General features: G+C 39.3%; 1 protein-coding gene and 1 long non-coding RNA gene across 2 annotated transcripts in view; one reads left to right on the top strand and one right to left on the bottom strand.

Annotated features, from left to right (window-relative positions):
* Positions 1 to 21,761, bottom strand: part of MCC (MCC regulator of WNT signaling pathway) — a 470,217-nt gene that overhangs the window by 300,604 nt on the left and 147,852 nt on the right. The gene's annotated exons all lie outside the window — the stretch shown is intronic.
* On the top strand, positions 6,362 to 6,664 carry LOC134731848 (uncharacterized). The gene is made up of 2 exons (XR_010114483.1): positions 6,362 to 6,409; positions 6,486 to 6,664. It is a non-coding gene; the product is annotated as an uncharacterized lncRNA (long non-coding RNA).

Here is a 21,761-nt window from a genome sequence, read left to right on the forward strand (position 1 = left end):
CATAGCATTCAGCCCAACCCACTGACTTGATCATATATGTTTGTGTGTGTGTGTGTGTATTTTTAAAACCAAGTTTTAATTTTAATAGCATTCCTTTTTAATTTAAGCAAAGCAAAAAGGAAATGACACTGAAACAGATGCGAAAGTATGGTGAAAAATGTCTACTTGGACAAAGCTATTTTAATGAAAGCAACACTATGCAGGCTTCCTGATTCCTTTTAGTTATTCAACCACCCAAATTAGATTCACTTCACTGGCTGTCTTCATCAGATTTCACAAAACTGGGGACTATCGAAAAGAAATAAAAGGTGAGGGTTTTCCTTAAAGCGGGATACCAGGTTTTGAACACAAACATTCAGATTCAGTGAAGGAACTTGATTAAATCCACAGTTCAAAATAATGATGAACTGAATGCTGGAACTCAGCTGCCTGACACACTTTAGCATATGAATTAAATTTTCTGTTCGCTAACCCACTTAAAAAAACTATATTCAAACATCTCCTTTCAGGGAACTGGCCATATGTGAAATGAACAGACTCTTGGGTCCACATGGGGCTTGGCTTGCAATTTCTGAGTTTGCTAGAAAAGTGAGTTTATTGCATTATATTACAATGGACACTGGTAGATTTATTTGAGTATGTGACACTATAATAGCCATGCCTATTTAATGAAATGGGTCATCACTAAAATTCATACAGGTGTACTGGCAGTTGTTTCATGAGTGATAGTATCATAAAGCGATGTTTATGGCCAGGTGCTAAAGAAGGTACTTCAAACAAGGAGGTAAATACATGTGATGACAGGGAAAGAGCTGTCATGATGTATGACATGGATCTTCCTAAGCACATTCACAATTCTGGAGCAAAATGTTTTCCATAAAACCTTCGTTCCACAAATAGAATTTAAAAATGGCATTGCAGCATATGGCCATGTAAATTGTAAATGCAATCCACATGTCTTCAACAATGCCAGTGTGGATGGGCTAATGAAGATGCAAATGGAAAAAGGTATACTACTAAGCTGGCTACTTCAGAATACCCAGATGGCCCAGAAATTCCAGACCATTTTGTGAATACCAAAAGGAAAAATGTGATCAGGATATAATTACAGCCTTCATAATTATAGTCTTACAGATTTAAGATTTCACATAGTTTAAATATCACAAGATGCAGAGGGAGACCTAAATGCTTTATGAATCATATAAGAAGGAAAAAAGGAAGCAAATCAATTATGAAGAGGTGGAGGTCAGAGGATTTCTAATTATTGATATTGCACTGTAGGGAGATGGATTGAGTTTTGTGGTGTAGATTAGATACAACTAAGTCTTGAAGAGTTTAGTTAGCTGGGAAGGAGCTACAGTTTGAATACATTCATTTTTTAAAGCACTGTATTTTACACACATTACATCACTGTTATTGCCATTTTGAGATGAAGACAACTAAAGCTCACAGAGATGAAATAACTTCCCCAAGCTCATAAAGCTAGTAAGTGCCCAAACACAGATGCAAATTCCAAGTCTAACTAATTCCAAAGCCTCCATAAGAGCTAACCAAGGCAGTCTTTCATATATCCCCTTTACAACTTTTGCCAGACTATGTACCATCTGGGCTGTAATCTACTTAACATGATTCTCTGAACTGATAGATTTATACTTCAAAATGTTTATTTCAAATGGTACATATACACCACGGAATACTATGTAGCCATAAAAAAGAACGAGATCACGTCCTTTGCAGGGTCATGGTTGGAGCTGGAGGCCATTACCCTCAGCAAACTAACACAGGAACAGAAAACCAAACACTGCACGTTCTTACTTATAAGTGGGAGCTAAGTGAAGAGAACATATGAATACATAGAGGGGAATAACCGACACTGAGGCCTATTAGAGGGTGGAGGGTGGGAGGAGGGAGAGGATCAGGAAAAACAACTAATGGGTACTAGGCTTAACACCTGATGAAATAATCTGTACAACAAACTACCATGACACAGGTTTGCCTATGTAACAAACCTGCACGTGTACTCCGGAACTTAAAATAAAAGTTAAAAAAAATGAAAATTTTATAATGCTATTTTTTTTTATTATTTTTTTGAAACAGGGTCTCGTTCTGTTGCCCAGGCTGGAGTGCAGTGGTGTCATCTCAGCTTACTGCAACGTCCACCTCCTGGGCTCAAGTGATCCTCCTACCTCAGCCTTCTGAGTAGCTGGAACTAGAAGACACACACCACCACATCCGGCTAATTTGTTGTACATTTTACAGAGATGGAGTTTTGCCATGTTGCCAGGCTGGTCTCAAACTCCTGGGCTCAAGCAATTCACCCACCTCAGCCACACAAAGTGCTGAGACTATAGGTGTGAACCTCTGTGCCAAGCCTTCTAATATTATTATTAATGGAAAATAACTCTCAGTGGCATAAGCAGAAGGCAACTGTAAAAGTAAAAGTAAATTTAGTCTAGCTAAATACTGTTGCTTACCAAAGCTCTGATCCTGGGGCTTGCCTTTTCCTTGTAAAAAGAGCTCTGAGAAGCAGGGAGGTATTAGTGAACTTCTTGCACCCAAATGAGGCTTTTCTCTTGATGTAAACATAAGGACTGGAAGAGAACTATAAAGGGAATTCTATTCTTGTGTGATACCGTCCTATTTGATGCCATGTGGTATGCCACCTGTATTCACTGTGTCTTCCACCTGTGGCATGCTGGCCTTGTTTTGGGAAAGCATGTTCTCATTGGCTGAGCATTTTCTGTGAGCTGGATCAAGGGAAGATGGAAGAGAGTGATTGGATGTGATCATTTTTTTCAAACCAAAATTCAACTTGAAGGAAACTAGATGCCTGTTTCCATGCATGGCTCAATTAAATTTTATATATAACAAATCTGAGATCAAACTCAAAATTAAGCATAGGGGCAGCATTAGGAGATATACGTAATGCTAAATGATGAGTTAATGGGTGCAGGAAATCAACATGGCACATGGATACATATGTAACAAACCTGCACATTGTGCACATGTACCCTAAAACCTAAAGTATAATAATAAAAAAAAAAAGCATAGGGCTAAAAATCTTACACGATGTTGATGTCTAACAGCATTCAAACATGTTGGCTCCAGGAACTACTGGATATTGTTTACCAGGCTTCCTGGATAAACTATGGGATATCATTGTGCAAGCCACAGCAGGCCTCTCCCTCTTGGAAAACTTTGCCTTGGAGAAGACCGGTGGGAAGTTCTTAGTGCCTTGCCTACTCCTGGGCAAACCCCAATGGCCACATGAGGCCCCAAAGTTATTTCTTAGCATAATTTTATCCTGGGATTCTCCTTACTTCTATTTAAAAACACAGAACAACAGCATGGGTATTACAGTACCAAGATCATCATCATAAAATACTAAAACCCAACTCCATGTGTCAAACAGAATGATAAAAAGATACTTGTACATTCTTATTTCAAAGATATTTTCTTTCCTAATCTTCTATAATTTGACTCACTAGTATGCTTATTAGTGTATATAAACTTTTGCAAAAATTCAACCAGTATCCTGGCTTTTTTAATAGCATGTACTCTGTCTGCCCAGAAAAAACCCACATTCATGCATTCAAGTACACACACACACACACACACACACACACATTAGTTGTTTGTTTTTAAAAAACTGAATTTCAGTAGCAGAGAGGGTAAGGGATCCTAAGTGGCAAACATATAGAAACTGAAAGAAATGCAAATTCAGATTCATGTCAGGAAACAGATTTTCAAATGGTGATAACATTGTACACAAGACTGTTTAAGAAAATGCACCAGACTCATTGCAAAAAAAAAAAAAAAAAAAAAAAGGCTGTTTAAATGTCATCTTGGGAGGAACACAGTATTAACTGGCAAAGCAGGGTGATAACCTACAGGCCCTCTACATGTTCCAAATATTTAGACTTCTGAGGAAATACATGTTTATTTTAGAATTAGGAAAGCATACTACTTACCTCTTAAAATTTTCAGGAACCAGCAACTGGTTTAATTATTAGCAGAGTTCCTTGGCCAAACTATTGCTTCCAAAAAAGGTGATACCCTCACATATTAAACATTCCTTTTTGCAATCCTAAGGCCTGGCACAGTGACTGGCACAAAAACATTGCTAAATGAAAACCATGATGGGTAAATTAGTATATAGGTGAGATCTTGCTCTTAAATACAATATAATTTGGCCAGATTTTGGAAATGTGAAGAGAGAGTTGATATGAATGCCAGTTGTTTCACCTTCCTCTAGCAGAGTATCAGTGTAACACTCATGATACTTTCTCAAATATTTCCAATGGCATAGCCTACACTCTCTTAGTTGACACAATTGTTTGTTCTAATTTTCTAAAGGTACATTTTTATGTAAAAGGAAAAGCATAGGCATGAAACAATATTCCACTACACACTTGTGGTTCAGTAATCATTTTGCTGTTTTAGTGAAATATCCTCAGAGCAACTGAAAATGCTAAATATAAAGGAATGAAAACAGAAACAAGGATAATAAGCAATTTCTATTTCTACTGAAATCTGAAAATATAGAATTTCTATTTTTAATTTGAAGTCTAGAAATAAAACCAAAATATATCTTTTCTATAGCTGACTCTAAAAACCAAGTTTTCTTTGTAAAATAAATAGGAAAACTTTTTTTTTTAATACGGAAAAGCATTATTCTCCAGGTCATACCATTTTAATGCATCTGACCCAAATTTTTAGATCTTGGTTTCTGGAACCTGAAGCAACTGGTTCTCTGCTGATTGCTAATTTGAGGGAGGAAAGCGATCAGGAAGGAGGTAAACTTTAAGTCAGAGCTCGGCCTTCTGGATCTGAGAGGAACTGCATAAACCAGGCAAGTGCGGAGCCCACATTAGGAAACTCCCAAGGGGGATGGTGATGTTCTGTAGTTAAAACTTAAAGTCTTCTTGATTAGAGAATTGAGAGATAGCTTCTCAATTAGAAACACCTCAGTTCTAAGAAGATGCTGTCTTTTATTCCTGAACTTGACTCCGTAAAAGCAAATGCTCCCTATTTCTCCAGTTCACAAGACTTCTTCAAATGCAAAGCCCTGGTTAAGCACCAAAGAGCAATGCTTCTCAAACTTTAGAGTTTGAGAATCCCAGAGAGCTGGTTAAAATGCAGATTTTGATTCACTAGGTCCGGGGTGATGCCCATGATTTGTATTTCTTTATTTTTATTTTTTATTTTTGAGATGAAGTCTCGCTCTGTTGCCCAGGCTGGAGTGCAGTGGTGCCATCTTGGCTCACTGCAACCTCTGCCTCCCGGGTTCAAGCAATTCTCCTGCCTCAACCTTCCAAGTAGCTGGGATTACAGGTGCACACCACCACGCCTGGCTAATTTTTGTATTTTTAGTAGAGACAGAGTTTCACCTTGTTGGTCAGGCTGGCCTCAAACTCCTGACCTCAGGTGATCTACCCGCCTCGGGCTCCCAAAGTACTGGGATTACAGGCATGAGCCACCGTACCCGGCCCATGATTTGTATTTATAACAAGCTCCAAGGTGATGTGGATGCTACTGATTTGTGGACCACACTTAGTACAAGGACGTAGAGAATACACACCTGTGGCTTCCTTGACTTTACCATCTAGTGGGGAAAGTCTATAAGTAAATATGTAACCATTGCAGTTTGACTGCACCCTTTTCCTACCTACTGATTATCTAATATGGCTGTACTACAATTTTATTTTATTTCTGCATGAAAACTTTTCATGAATATGTTGAAACATAATTGTATAAAATTATCATACAGAAAAAGAAGAAAAGACATATCTGTTATGAAGTTTTACTTTAAAAAAGAAATCAATTATGAGAAAACAAAAATTACACTTTACAATTTCTTGACTGAAATAAACGAAAGTGTTTCATTAAATAAAGAGGAAATCAACTCCCCCTACAAACATCCAATTATTCAATTAAAGTTTCTTGAGTGAAGTCAACATCAACCAGTAATGTTGATTTTATACCTATTTCTACCTCCTGTTTTAAAGAATCAGCTATCAAAAGATAAGAGTTTCCTACTTATTCCATAAATATTTACTGAGCATCAACTATATATTAGGCACCGGGCTGGGTACAGAGGATAGCGAGTTAATGAATGAGGGGAGCCAAACAAGAAACAAGTAAGCAACGAATTGGTAATAGTTAGAAAACTAAGTGATCAAGATGAAGAACCAGCCTCCAAGATAGCCTACAATGATCCCCATCTCCCAGTATTCCTTTCCTTGTACAGACCTCTTCCAAGCTAAATAGGACTGACCTGTGTAACCAATAGGATACTGCATAAATGACAATGCGTGACTTTGGAGGCTAGGTCATAAAAGACATTGTAGCTCTGCCTTGCTCTCTTGGCTCTTTTGCTCTGAGGGAAGCCAGCTGCCCTGTCATGACGGTATACATGCAGCCCCATGGAGAGGCCCACATCATGAGGAACTAACCAAGCACTAACTTGCCTGGTGTTTCAATAGGCCACTTTGGAGGCAGATTCTCCAGCCTCGGTCAGGCCTTCAGATGACTGCAGCCCTGGCTGATGACTTGACTGCCACCTCATGAGAGACCTTGAGCCAGAACCACCCAGCAAAGCCACTCCTGGATTCTTGATCCACAGACACTATGTGAGACAATAAACGTTTATTGTTTAAAGCCACTAAGGTTTGGAGTAATTTGCTGTGCTGTAATAGATAACTAATACAGAAGAGAGGTGGGTGAGAAGGCGAGAACACATCTACTTAAACAGGTGGTCAGGAAAGGCTTCTTTGAGAAAGAGACATTTAAGCTGAGAATGGATAAAATAGAGCCAGCTCTGGGGTGGAAAGTGGTGAGTGTGGTGGTAGGAAGAACAGCATTCCCAAACAAGAAAGCTGAATGGCAGAGGGAAGATCCAGAGTTGTATATGGGACAGTGTGGCCAGAGCAAATTCCTACAGGGAAATGAGAAAGATGTGGTCACAGAGGTGGTCTTAGCCATATCAGGTAGGACTTCTTGTGAAAAGTTTAAATTATATTCTTAACACATTGGGAATCCTTTCATGAATCTTTAGAAGACTAATGCAATTCTCTCTGTTTCAAAAATCTCACGTGGGCCTGGAGCAGTAATGCACACCTTGCAGTCTCAGCTACTCAGGAGGCTGAAGCAGGAGGATCACTCAAGCCCAGGAGTTCAAGGTTGTACTGCACTATGATCATACCTCTGAATAGCCAGTGCACTCCATCCTGGGCACCACAGCGAGACAATGTCTCTAATAAATAATCTCACTTGGGCTGTAGTGTGGAAAGGACCACTAATGTCTGGCTTATTATATACTTTTCAGTTCTTTAGAGGCTCAGAGAAGAATGACCAGGAAAGATTTGAAAGTATTAGGAGTTACCTAAATATCTAATTGTTACTAGTATTACTCTTGCTATTATTCCAAACTCAGGCCTGGTATGGCCTCTGCGGTGTTGCAAGGGAGGAAACAAATGGACAGGAGAGAGCAACGAGGATTTTGCTGGTTTCTGTAGAAGCCCAGAATCCTTTCTGAGGCAGCCTCTGAACCTCACCAAATGCAATTCCAAATTTAGGAAGGAGTTTCTACTTGCTAGGCAAGTAGAACAACATCAAAATGTTGATGAATAACAAACACAAATGTATAGTACAAATATTTACTTTTGGTGTGGGCATGATTTTTAAAAATATATAATTTTTAATTATGCAGATAATATTCACTGTAGAAAAATCCTTATTTATTACACACATAATATTCATTGCAAAAAATTAAGAAATGTAAATGTGCAAAAGAGAAGAAACTCCAATCACCCCAATTACACAAGATAAACATTGTTTTCATGTTGGTGAGTATCCTTCCAGTATCCCTATGCCCGTATGTAAAATATACTGGCTAAACCTAAGATTTTAAAGATTTTTCCTTCTCTATTATAAAAACCATAAATTCTGATGTTAGGCAATTTGAAAGATACAGAAAATATAAAGAAGAAAATAGATGGCATGAATAACGCTACCTCTATTTCTTTCTGAGAATCTAAAGGCAGCACTGGCAATCTATCCAAGCCTGCAGCTGTTACTCTGAGCTGCCATTTTCTACAAATATTCATTTCCTTAATTTCAGCCTACCTTCTTACCTCATTAGAAAAGGAAAATAAAAGTTGAAGACTGTTCACTTTGTAGGAAGTTCTAGAATTTTTTTTTTTTTTTTTTGGAGACAGGGTCCCCCTCTGTCACCCAGGCTAGAGTGCAGTGGTGCAGTCATAGCTCACTGCAGCCTCAAATCTTGGGCTTAAGGGATCCTCCCACCCCAACCTTCCAAGTAGCTGGGACTACAGGCACATGTCACCATGCCCAGCTAATTAAAAAAAAAAAAATCTCAGTAAAGGCAGGGTCTCACTATTTTGCCCAGGCTGGTCTCAAACTCCTGGGCTCAAGCGATCCTCCTGCTTGGCCTCTCAAAGTGTCTATATTACACGCATGAGCCACTGCTTCCAGCCCTGGAACCATTTTTATAACTCACAATGAGATAAATAAGTTAGAGGAGTGGGAAGGAAAGGTGTTGTGTGATAACATTGGGAAAGAATTCCCAGTGTTTCCGTCTTACCACAAACTCTAACCAATCCTAACCCTTTGAAAGATATTATAGGGGCAGCGCTTGAAAAGACAAACTGAATGTTAGTAATTCACACAATAAGAGTGCTCAAACTGAATTTTCAACCTCAAAACAAAACCCGTCTGGAGAAGTGTACTAAATTCTGATTGTTTTCATTACTTGGGCTTCTTGCAGTATTTTTTTTTACTGACTTAAATCTAACTTGGAAATAGAAATTTTTCTCATGGACAGCAGCCACTCTTACTTTCTTTTTCTTTTTTTTTTTTTTTTTTTTTTTTGAGATGGAGTCTCGCTCTGTCGCCCAGGCTGGAGTGCAGTGGCGCAATCTCGGCTCACTGCAAGCTCCGCCTCCCGGGTTCACGCCATTCTCCTGCCTCAGCCTCTCCGAGTAGCTGGGACTACAGGCGCCTGACACCACGCCCGGCTAATTTTTTTTGTATTTTTAGCAGAGACGGGGTTTCACCGTGGTCTCGATCTCCTGACCTCGTGATCTGCCCGCCTCGGCCTCCCAAAGTGCTGGGATTACAAGCGTGAGCCACTGCGCCTGGTCCAGTAGCCACTCTTACTTTCACATGGCTTCCTAGACTTCCCTGCAAAGTCTTTTGCTGCTCTTAAGCAATCACGCAGAATCACAAGTGCTGTGGGCTCAGAGAAACTTCAGTCTCGGTGGTAATCTTGACTACTTTATTGAACAACGGAAAGTCATTTGCTTAATGGAAAGTATTATAGCATATGGTGCCATTCCAATCAAGGTTTAATCCATGTGAAAGCAGACTTTCAAGAACATAAACCTGTGTTTTCCTTCTAAAAAGAGTGACTTCACAGTTGAATTTCACAGAAATTTTAAACCCTTGATCCACAGCCAAAACTGACATGGTTTTACTCCTCTAATACAACAGTTACCTTTCTGAATTCACTGGAAATATTTTTAGCCAACAAGGTTTAACAGACACATGATCTTAATGTATCTGAACTCTAGAAAACTGAAAGCTGGGAATTTGGACCATATTGTAAAAAGTAATCTGAGATGCCAGTGAGTGTGGAGTAAGGGGCAGACAAGCATTAAGCAAACACATGAATTGGGGTTTTATTTATATCTTTGATTATAAATTAGATGTTTTGTCTAGATTAAAGCCATTAATATGCACAGGTATGAAAAATGTGTTTGAATGTGATACGGTCCGAATTTTTCACATTTAAGTATGAATCAAGACAACACAAGAATAATATGGGATACACAGAAGAACTGAGACAGAACCAAGGCTACCTGGCTGGTTAGAGGTTATTTCTGGTTCTACAGCAAAAGAAAAGTTAGGACACATAACAGAAATCATTACTTACTATTTATGTATCATTTGGATGCTGTCTTAGTCCACTTGTGCTACTATAACAAAATACCTGAGACTGGATAATTTATAAAGAACAGAATTTTACTCTCACAGTTCTGGAGGCTGGAAAGTCGAAGATCAAGGGCCAAGATCTTCCAGATGGTGCCCTGTTTCTGTATACTCTGGAGAGGCCAAATGCTGGTCTTCATACAGCAGAAGAGATGGAAGGCCAAAAGGCCTAAGCTAGTTCCCTCTAGCTCATTTACAAGGAATCCTCATTACTTTATCACTTACCAAAAGGCCCTACCTCTTAATAGCACCACGATGGGGGTTAAGTTTCAATGTGAATTTTGGAGGGGACATATTCAACCTATAGCAAGTGCTATATGAAGTTTATAATGAATTTTCAATAGTTCTCACTACACTATATGGATTCAGTCATTCTTAACACTCTCTGTGTTATCTTCATAATCTTCTATGGTAATGAATCTATTCCAGTATTACGTTAAACATAAAATGGCTGAATTAAGGTAGATTATATTCAACTATTTAGAATCAAGATTCTGTAAATGATCCCTTATTTCAGATTCTGTCAATAATGTCTTTTTCTATAATGAAATAAAAATTTTATTCCCCCAAAATATCTCTTAAAGAGAGTGCGGCATTTCCTTGCAAGGAATGCTTTTATAATTCACATAGGGTAAAAGCATAAGATGCTAATGTCATGTTTAGCAACAAAAATGGTTCCTAAATTTCAACGTATAATATTAGGAGAGAAATTTGCAACCCTCCAACAAAAAAGAAGGAAGCAGACAAGAGTAAGTGAGCAGCAGCATTGCTTGGGAGAGGGGTGTGAAGGTACGGAGAAAAGCTTCAGATCTGGGATAAAGGAGGATCTCTAGAGGACAGAAGTATCAAATAGAAACTCCTAAGCTGTTTGCTTGAAAAGAGAGCTATGGTATTCCATGGTGTATATGTGCCACATTTTCTTAATCCAGTCTATCGTTGTGGACACCATGGAATATTATGCAGCCGTAAAAAATGATGAGTTCACGTCCTTTGTAGGGACATGGATGAAACTGGAAAACATCATTCTCAGTAAACTATCACAAGGACAAAAAACCAAACACCGCATGTTCTCACTCATAGGTGGGAACTGAATAATGAGAACACATGGACACAGGAAGGGGAACATCACACTCCGGGGACTGTTGTGGGGTGGAGGGATGGGGGAGAGATAGCATTAGGAGATACACCTAATGCTAACTGACAAGTTAATGGGTGCAGGACATCAACATGGCACATGGATACATATGTAACAAACCTGCACATTGTGCACATGTACCCTAAAACCTAAAGTATAATAATAATAAAAAATAAAATAAAATAAAATAAAAAGAGAGGTGTGTGTGTGTTGGGGGGTGGGATTTACATTTAACGTAAATTTCAGCTGGGCGCAGTAGCTCATGCCTGTAATCCCAGCACTGTGGGAGGCCGAGGCAGGCAGATCACCTGAGGTCAGGAGTTTGAGACCAGCCTGACCTACATGGTGAAACCTCATCTCTACTAAAAATAAAAAATTTGTCAGGTGTGGTGGTGTGAGCCTGTAGTCCCAGCTACTCAGGAGGCTGAGGCAGAAGAATCACTTGAACCCGGGAGGCAGAGGTTGCAGTGAGCCGAGGTCATGCTACTGTACTCCAGCCTGGGTGACAGAGTGAGACAGTCTTAAAAAAAAAAAAAATGTATATATATATATAAATCTCATCCTCTATGTACTCTTTCCTTACTAAGATATTGCCCACCAATTCTTTTGTGATCATAGATTCATCACTAAGTTCCAAGTCTGGGTTGCAATGAGGAGAAAACAGAGCTGGAATGAACAGAAACGAAAACTGAAGGACAAAGAGCAGCTGACATTTGGGTTTTTTAAGTAATAATTATTAGGTTGATGCAAAAGCAATCGTAGTTTTTGCCATTAAAAGTAATGGCAAAAAGCACAATTACTTTTGCACCAACCTAATAGTATTATACCTCAGTATGGAAAATATGAGGAATATTTAGGAAAAACATTAGGAATACCTAATAGTATTATTCCTCAGTATGAAAAATAAATCTGACATATATAAACATGAAATAAGATCTAACAACTAACAAATGATTATTCTTCTCAATACAAGTATAATTGACACCATAATTCATAGATCTGCTAATCCTTTTCTGCCTTTGTACCTGGCAACATTCACTTCTTGAGCTAATGTAAATGCCAGGCTTATAAATACGACTTACCTCTCCCCTGAGAGAAACAAATGGGCACAATAAGTGTTAGATTAGAAAGGAAGGGGTGGAGAGGGTTAGGTTTGAAGAGGGACTGGCCATCTGAGAATTAAATGAGATGATGCTGGCAAAGCGCTTCTACCAATATCCTACATGTACTAAACACTTAGCAAATGTGACCAGTTATTCATAGGAATAATAGTAGGAACACATTAATTCCTTCTGCCTGCTTCTGTCTCTAGGGAAAGGTTTTGCCCTGATCCATGAGAGAGACTATTACCTAAAAGATACAAGGGGGACAGGGCTAGGGGAGAGATTATCTCTCTGCCCCAGAAGAATCTACTGAGAAGTTAATGTGGGATCCACCTCTCTTACTACTAATGGTTTTCCTCTTCACTTTTAAGTCTAGCTGAAAACAGCCTCCAGCATTCTCGGCAATTAGAATGAAGTCTCTGGGTTCCAAATGCGTCTTTGATAGATGCCTCTAACTGCATCAACGTGGCAGATGCATTTCTCTCAGCATTTAATGCTAATCCTCCTTGTTGTCTAAGGATAAATAACTGCACAATCGTGTCAGGAGGCCCCAACATAAATTCACCAGGGGTTTTAATAACTCTCCGTGACAATGTCTCATACAAAATCAGAGAAGCGAAAATCCAGTCAGTGTGTGTGCATGTGTGTTGATGTCCCAGGCTATCCCCAGAACATCATTTCTGTTCCAATAGAGGCATAAGATCAGGAACCCATGTCCAGTTCAGATGTGTGAGACAGCACTGCACTCTGTAGAATGGGTCCAAAGAACAAATGATTTCCCAATGACACTGCCTGCAGCATTCCTCCTTCCCTTGGGGCACATAAATGAGTAGCTACAAACTCAAGCTGTGGAGTCAAACAAACCTGGGTTCACATCTCAGCCTGCTACATGCTCACTTTTTCATGCCAGGCAACCTCTGTAATCCTCCAATTTCTCACGGGTAAATGGGGATCATACCTATATATGCAGCATAAAGTTGTGAGGATTAAGCAAGATAATCTACACAAAACAAGTGACACAATATGTAGTGTACGGCGAATCCCCAATGAATATTAGCAACACCAAAAGAAATGCAGAGGGAGTTCCTGTCCCTTTGTTGCAGAGGAAATGTTGCTATGAGGGTCCATGTGTTCTTCCTCCCACCCAGGCCTCTAGTTGGGTGAACTGGAAGAAGAGCATCTTATCTCCCACCTGGGCCTAAGAGTAAACATGGTGAATAAACTAAACACACACACACACACACACACACAGAAACATATATGCACACATACATATATACACACATACATATATACATATATGTATACACACATGCATATATACGTATACACACACATATATAAACACAACTGCTGTAGATCTCACAAATGAAAATGCTAATGTCTGCAAGTTCATTCTATACATAACTTTTATAAATCCAGGAACCCATACAAACTAGTTTCAGAGGATTATCTCTTTCAAAGAAACAGTCCAACAACCAAAAGTAATTAATAATAGATACAATTCTTTATTTAAGGTCTTATATTTCATCAAATAATCTACTGACATGCTTTTTAATGTCCCTTTGCTTTCTCCTCTTGAAATCCATTATATTATCCAACTGCAGTGGAACTTCTCTCCTCCCTACCGCATCCACTCACCTCCAGTCCATCCCTTTAGTGTATATAGATCAGCTTAGCCTCTCCTCCAGAAAGCAGGGCTCCCTTCTACTTAGAAGAGGGGCAGGAGAGGAAAACTGGGTGAGCTAAAACACAATTATCCTTGGTAATCATGAAGAAGGGGGCAGCAGTGCAGTCATCTAAGTGACTTTTGCCTCTGTCAAACTAAATTTGGCCTGAATTACATAAGGACAGTTGAGTCCTCATGTAATTAATTGCAGTCTAACTTAGCACATAAACTAACTGAAAGCCCAACTTAGGAGTATAGTTTTGTAACAAATAGCCAAGTCTCAGTCAATCACAGGCAGCCAACTGATCAGACCATATTCAAATAAGGCAAATGCCAAGCTGTAATCAATCAAGTTTCTGTACCTGACTTTTGTCCTGTCCATAAATGCTGCCTGCCCATGTAATGGAGCAGAGCTCTCTGAACCGCTTCTGGTTTTGAGAGCTGAGTGATTCCTGAATCATTCTTTGCTCAGTTAAACTCTGTGAAATTTAATTTGTCTAAATTTGTTCTTTTAACACCTCTGCACATACAAAATACAAGAATACATTCCTGTACCTTTTTTCTCCCTCATTCTTAATCCATGACTTTATTTTCAAATACAAAGATGCAAAGAGAGAAAACCTTACTACCCCAAAGTAGGAAAGTATGTTTCCTATCTCTCCTTTGCCTTTTCTTCAAAAAAGCAAAAAGTTATTAAGATGTTAATGCTGAGATAAGTCATTGGAAGAAGGATGGAAAAGAAACTACAAGAAATGATAGGGTGCTGCCAAGCAGCTACTCTGTTTTCATCAAATACTTCAGACATAAATGGCATTTGTATGACGAAAACTCCTCTTCCCCTCCCCTACACAAAAGGAAAGGCAAAGAAATGCAAAGGAAGTGGTAATTGCCAGGTGTCTAGATATGGGACCACTGCCCTCTAGTGTACTTGAAATTTTTCTAAATCCCTTTATCAGAGATCTTTACCTGAAAGATAGTAGGAAACAGAATAAAACATGAACCTCTGTTGAACTATCCAATAGAATCATTTTTAAAAATACTGTCAATTATTAGGAGAGTGATATGACGGCTTCCTACCACCTCACTGTCTGTTGTTGCCAACACTTTCTTCAGGTCCTACACATGGATTCCTTGTTTCAGTCCAACAAATTGCCAAAGGGCAGAAGAAATACTAAAGGTATTTCACAACTAGTGTGGCATACGCACTAGCTAACCAGAATAGATGCGCGGAAGATGCCAGCTGGCAGCAATTCTGCCTCTTCTCTTTGCAGGGCCAGCATTAACCCCTCAGATGCTGAACTGTGGAGAGGTTCTGGGTTCCTGGAGAGGGACTAGGTAGCCAAGAGAGTAGGGGGTTTGGGACAAAAGTATGTCAATATTTCAACCATCTGTACTGTGGTGTTCTGGCTGAACATTCACTCTGCTAAGAGGATTAGAAGACATCAGAAAAATAAGCCAGTACCACTGAGCAGAGCAGAAGAGTGACTCAGAGTCCACTAGCAAAGATCTGAAGCAGCTCTTCCTCCCAGCAGCTGTTCCTTCTCTTGCCAATAACCAGGGACATCCTCTAAACCAGGACAGGGGTATAGTAATGTTAGTAGTGGGTGTCAGGAAATCTACCCTTCAGTCTTGGTTCTACTACTTTTGTGTGTCCTTAGGTGGATATTTTGATCTGGGCCTCCATATCCCTGTTTTTAAAATAAAGAGGTTAGACTGAAGTTTTTCAAGGACCCTTCTCTCTGTAGGTAGAAAATATTTTTTCATGATCTGTTTTTTTTTGTTCTTGTTTTTGTTTTTTTGTTTGTGTGTTTGTTTGTTTGTTTGGTTTGTTTTTTTTTTTTTTTGAGACGGAGTTTCACTCTGTTGCCCAGGCTGGAGTAGAGTGGTGCCATCTTGGCTCACTGCAACCTCTGCCTCCTGGGTTCAAGCGATTCTCCTGCCTCAGCTTCCCGAGTAGCTTGGAGTACAGGCACCCGCCACCACACCCGGCTAATTTTTGTATTATTAGTAGAGACGGGGTTTCACCATGTTGACCAGGCTGGTCTTGAACTCCTGACCTCAGGTGATCCGCCCACCTCAGCCTCCCAAAGTGTGGGATTACAGGTGTGAGCCACTGCCTCTGGCTATGATCTGGTATTTCCAAGTGAATTCTACATACAAGATTATTCAGCATAATTTTTAATGACAATACCACCTTGAGAACTCCTGATGACAACAACGTCATCTTGAGACAGCTCTTAGACTATAAAAAAGTGATCAGTAAATATCTTGAAATCTCCTTGAAAGATCTCATTTCTTTAGAATTTTTTTAGTTTCTATTTCCAAATACTACCCCAAATGTAGCCACTTGTAAGTAGCTCTCTTTTTTGCTGTTTTATTTATTTTTTGAGACAATGTCTTGCTACGTTGCCCAGGCTAGGGTGCAGGCATGATCATAGCGCACGGCAGCCTCCAACTCCTGGCCTCAAGCAATCCTCCCACCTCAGCCGCCCAAGCAGTTGGAACTAGAGGTGTGTGCCACCATCCCTGGCTATAAATAAGTATTTTCCTAAGATTTACTTAATTCTTTGAGTTAACAGGCAGGATAATAAAGCTGATTTAAAGAAGGATAGAAGAGGCCAGGCACAGTGACTTATGCCTATAATCCCAGCACTTTGGGAGTCTGAGGTGGGAAGACTGCTTGAGCCCAAGAGGTCAAGACTGCAGTAAGCCAGTGCATTCCAGCCTGGGTGACAGAATGAGAAGCTGTCTCAAAAAAAAAAAAAAAAAAAAAAAAAAGAAATAGAAGCAACTAGTAAATATAAATCCAGTAGAAACAAATAATGCTGGCATAGGACTGCAAAGTTAGTTACAAAATGGTTGCCGTTTTACTAGGGCCAATAAAATATTACATTTGGGGTTACCTTCCATGCTAGGCAAAAGTAGTTTGTATCTCTACCAAACAAAAGTCATCAGTAACTTACCGATCTTCTGCAAATTAACATCCAAATTTTACAGATTCTAGACTTCAATTAATAGCAAATAGCCAAACAAAGCTACATCTCCTGAAGCATCAGCTGATTCTTAGAGGATCTAATGCGACTTTGAAAGAGCACCCAGTAATCTTTTTGCTTCATTTCAAAACTTCTGAAAACTCTTCTTAAGAATTTTCAAATCCCTTGACCCTAAAACAGCAAGGTAGCAGATCTCAGTAAGAGGGAGAATAATAAGGACTGTGGGAACTGAAAAGTGTAAAAACAAACAAAAAAACTCCTTGGTATTTTATGGTTGAAATGAAAAAAGGGGGAAACAAACCAAAAACTAATGTGAAACACAAGAAGTTGATCAAGTGGTTAAACCAAAAAGAAGATCTCTGTCTCTCTCACCACTACTACTCCAACTCTTATTCACACACCTTTTAAACATGTTTCTGTATTGGATGAAACGTGTGGATGTGCAGTATTCTCCACAGTAACCAATAATGTTGTATCAAGGTTCAGTTAATAACGACTATATTAATAATTTTGATCATATATCAAATGAGCATGATAATACATAGTTTTAATTCGATTTTCAATTCACAGATGTTAAACCAGCCCAAAGTAAAAAAGCTACTTGGAGTTTTTGACTGTTGGATACACAGAGGAGCAAAACTTGCTATGTCAGTTTTTTAATTTGCATGATTTTATTTGCACAACTCATGACTTTTTTTCTCCTTTAAAAATATAAATTACTTTTGCAAAAAAGCATTAAACACAAAATTAAATCTTAAAATGGGCAAAGTTGAAGGCAAGTCATCCAAAGGAAAAGAAGACAGCCTTGAGCATCAGGGTGCAGAATACAGACATTACCATCTTCATCTGCATAGAAATGAGTCTGACTGTGTTTACAGCTTCATCATTTGAAATGTTACAGAAAAACTCAAGAAACAGTGCACTTCCCCACAGATAGCTGGTATGTTAGATAACTAACAGCACAAAACCAAAATGTCTTTGCTTCATATATATTTTTATATGTATATGTATATATACATACATATATGTATATATGTATTCACATATACATGTATTTATATATTTATATAAATACATTAAAAATTTATATATCTATTTGAGGGAAGACAGGGAGACAAATGATTACTTTTACTTTTCATAAACTTTCTGTTATGCACATGGCTTCTTTTATAGTATAATTAATTTAGTGCACATAAATTAATACTTTTATTAATAAAAATAAAGCTAATAATACTTTAAAAACCAAGTAGTATAGCGGACAGAATCTATCTAGACATTGCTATTTCATTCAGAAATTTATCTCTGCTGTATATAGAAAGTGAAACTTCTGTTATGTTTTATGTTTTCAAATATTTATATATATATTATATATATATTATATACACATATATATTATATACACTTTTTTTGGGGATACGGTCTAGTTCTGTTGCCCAGGCTGGAATGCAGTGGCGTGATCTTGGCTCACTGTAACTTTCACCTCCCGAGCTCAAGTGATACTCCCACTTCAGCCTCCCAAGTAGCTGGAACCACAGATATGAGCCACCACACCCAGCTAATATTTGTATTTTTTGTAGAGACATGGTTTCACCATGTTGCCCAGGCTGGTCAGACTCCTGGGTTCAAGCGATCTGCCCACCTTGGCCTCCCAAAGTGTTGGGATTACAGGCATGAGCCACCATGCCCGGCTGTATTACATATATATTTATAATACATATTTTTTAAAAATCAGTCTCAATCACTTGGAAGTGACAATTCAAGGTTCTGATTTCTGAATTTTTTTTTTTTTTTTGAGATGGAGTCTCGCTGTGTTGCCCAGGCTGGAGTGCAGTGGCGTGATCACAGCTCACTGCAACCTCTGCCTCCCGGGTTCAAGCAGTTCTCTGGTCTCATCCTCCTGAGTAGCTGGGATTACAGGCACGCACCACCACACCCGGCTAATTTTTGTATTTTTAGTAGAGATGTGGTTTTACCACGTTGGCCAGGCTGGTCTTGAACTCCTGACCTTAGGTGATCCGCCTGTCTTGGCCTCCCAAAGTGCTGGCATTACAGGCATGAGCCACTGTGCCCAGCCAATGTTCTGAATTTAAAAAAAATCAACCCTATATTCTAGGCCATTCCTTAGCCCTTTTCTCAAAATTCCAATATTTTATTTGTCCTATCCCAATTCCGTGAAAATCTAAAGGGTGACAAGCATGCCCTATGCTGAAGAATTTTTTGTTCTTTGACTCTGAACAATGCCCAGAAGAGGGTGCTCATAGAACAATCAGCCTTGCTTTAACCATGAAGCTGGGACACATCCTTTAGATCAAAGTTTGGTAACCCCAAATTTGGCAAGTGTCATAATGATTGTAGTGTGTTAAGATTGCAGAAGGAGAAATGAAAAGTTCCCTATATTAAAAGCAATTCAAGAATACATTTTAAAAAGTTGGTGAAGAACTTTTAAATGAGGGAAGATAGAGACAAATGATTACTTTTACTTCTCCTCAACTTTCTGTTGTCCACATGGCTTCTCTTCTAGTATAATTAATTTTAATGTACATCAATTAATACTTTTATTAATAAAAAATAAAACCTATAATTAATACTTTAAAAACCGAGTAGTATAGCTGACAGAATTTATCTAGACATTGCTATTTCATTCAGGAATTTATCTCTGCTGTATCTAGAAAATGAAACTTCTGTTATGTTTTATGTTTTAGAATACTTACATATGTTACTACTCAGAATCCATAACATTATAATTTATACTAGCATTATATCCTGGTAATACAAATCTTTGTAGAAAAAAATTTATCAGAAAACAGGCAGTACATCTTTCCCACTGCATCCCCTCTTTACCAAACTCTTAAAATATCTCATATTGCTTTACCCATAGTTTTATGAATAGAGCTTGGATTACACTGAGTTTTGCTGCTGCTTTGTGGTGACTTGGTACTAAATTCAGCTAAGCCGGAACCATATTCTCCAGAGTTCTCTTTCCTGTATGGTTCTGTATGGCCATGAGAGACATTCTGTGTGAAATCCAGAAGGAAGAAGTAAAGAAATCATACTTTTTATGCTCTGAAACTTGGTGCAGAGTACTGTCTTAATCTGTTTTGTGCTGCTATCACAGAATATCTGAAACCAGGTAATTTATAATGAACAGGAAATTATTGGCTTATAGTTCTGGAGGCTGGAAAGCTCAATATTAAGGCGCTGGCATCTGTCAGGTGACTTCTTACTGTGTTATCACATGGTGAAAGGGTGCAAGGGCAAGGAGAAGGTGAGAGAAAAAGAGAGAGAGAGTGGGAGAGACAGAGAGAGAGAGAGGAACTTGTCCTTTTAAAATGGCATCAATCCCAACCATGAGGGTGGAGCCATCATGGCCTAATCACCTCTTAACTGTCCCACCTCTTCATACTGTTATAGTGGCAAAAAAGTTTCCATATGAATTTTGAGGGGAAAACAAACCATAGCAGGCACTATGCACCTTGTCCACTTGCACACATTATTGCTACTCTGCTGCTTAACTACTTGGTGTACCAGGCTTGCAGTAATTCTAATTCACTAAATCTCCTCTTTCAGCTTCTCTGACTCCTGGGCCAAGTGTGTGTGCAGGAGACACACTGCAGGAGATAGAGCGCCAGTTTCTCCTGCAGGTCACCCACAGCATCAAGGTTGGACATGGTAAGACACAGAAGAGGGTTCCAGTTTGTCCTCAATGGTCCCATTGGTCCTCATGAGTTCTGGTTTGTCCCTACTCTCCTGTACATCTAGCTTTCGCTCTTAACAGCTGATCTGACAAACCTATAGTAACTTCAGCCTCAGCACTAGATACAGAACCAATAGTCTTCATAGATTGCATCACCAGCTCTCACATTTGTGTAAGGTCTAGCCCTTATGATAATAAATCTCTTATTCTGTATAACGTGTGGCCATTTTGCTTCTTCCATAAAACCATGGCTGCTGTAAGTATCTGTGTACAACACTGTCTTGTTGCCTTTGCACTGTGAACAGTATGTTAAGCCTCATGGTATCCACTGTCTTAGGTAGAAGGAGAAGACTGGTGATTGGTGGTAGAAGAAAAGGAAGAGATGCTTAGAAAGGTAAAAAGCTTATGTAGGAATCTCCCAGGAAATCCTCAGTGCTAAAAGTGTCTGTGCTAGTTATCATTTGTTGCTTCTCATCTCCAAATCCAGCTTTCTTTGTCCTGTTTTGTGGTCTTGGAGCTGGACTATGTAAACATTTCTCCTTTGTCAATAGAGGGTGCTGGAGGGACACTGGAGGAAGAAGGGAACTCAGCTTGACTCTTGTGGCTTGACTCCTGTGCTCTCCCCTGCTAGCTCTTGTGGTGGGTAGGGGCCAGCACCATAGGACATCTAGTGACTCACCCTATTAAGTTTTAGTGGCACTATTTGGGGGACTTTTCAGTGGCTTTGCCACCACTCCAGCAGGCAGCTTCCCAGTGAATCCCTCTGGCACCTCGGTGGACACCTCAGTGATACCTGATGAGTCTTGCAGATGCCCCAATGGGTGGTATCCCAGGAGGCTGGACGAATGTTCAGAAGTTTGGTTTCCTGCTTGCCAGCCCTGGCCTGCAACATCTCAGGGAAATTCTCTGCAATTCAGTGGGCCGCAGACTTTCTTTCAAAGGGGTCTGAATCAGCCCTGGGTGAGGGGAGGGCCCTCTTCCAAATTTGTTCCTTCTTTGGTACTCCTTCCTTGGGAACAGCCTTAGGGGGTAGTGCCTGTTCTTCATATGTGCTATTCCTGTGTTCAGTATGGTTTTCTTAACCCTTAGCAGGTAATACTCTGCTACTAGTTAATAATCATTTATATTAAACTTTCCCTGTGAGTTACTGTGTGCT

Source organism: Symphalangus syndactylus, chromosome 11, assembly GCF_028878055.3.
Source record: "Symphalangus syndactylus isolate Jambi chromosome 11, NHGRI_mSymSyn1-v2.1_pri, whole genome shotgun sequence".
In the NCBI taxonomy this organism is placed as follows: Eukaryota; Metazoa; Chordata; class Mammalia; order Primates; family Hylobatidae; genus Symphalangus; species Symphalangus syndactylus.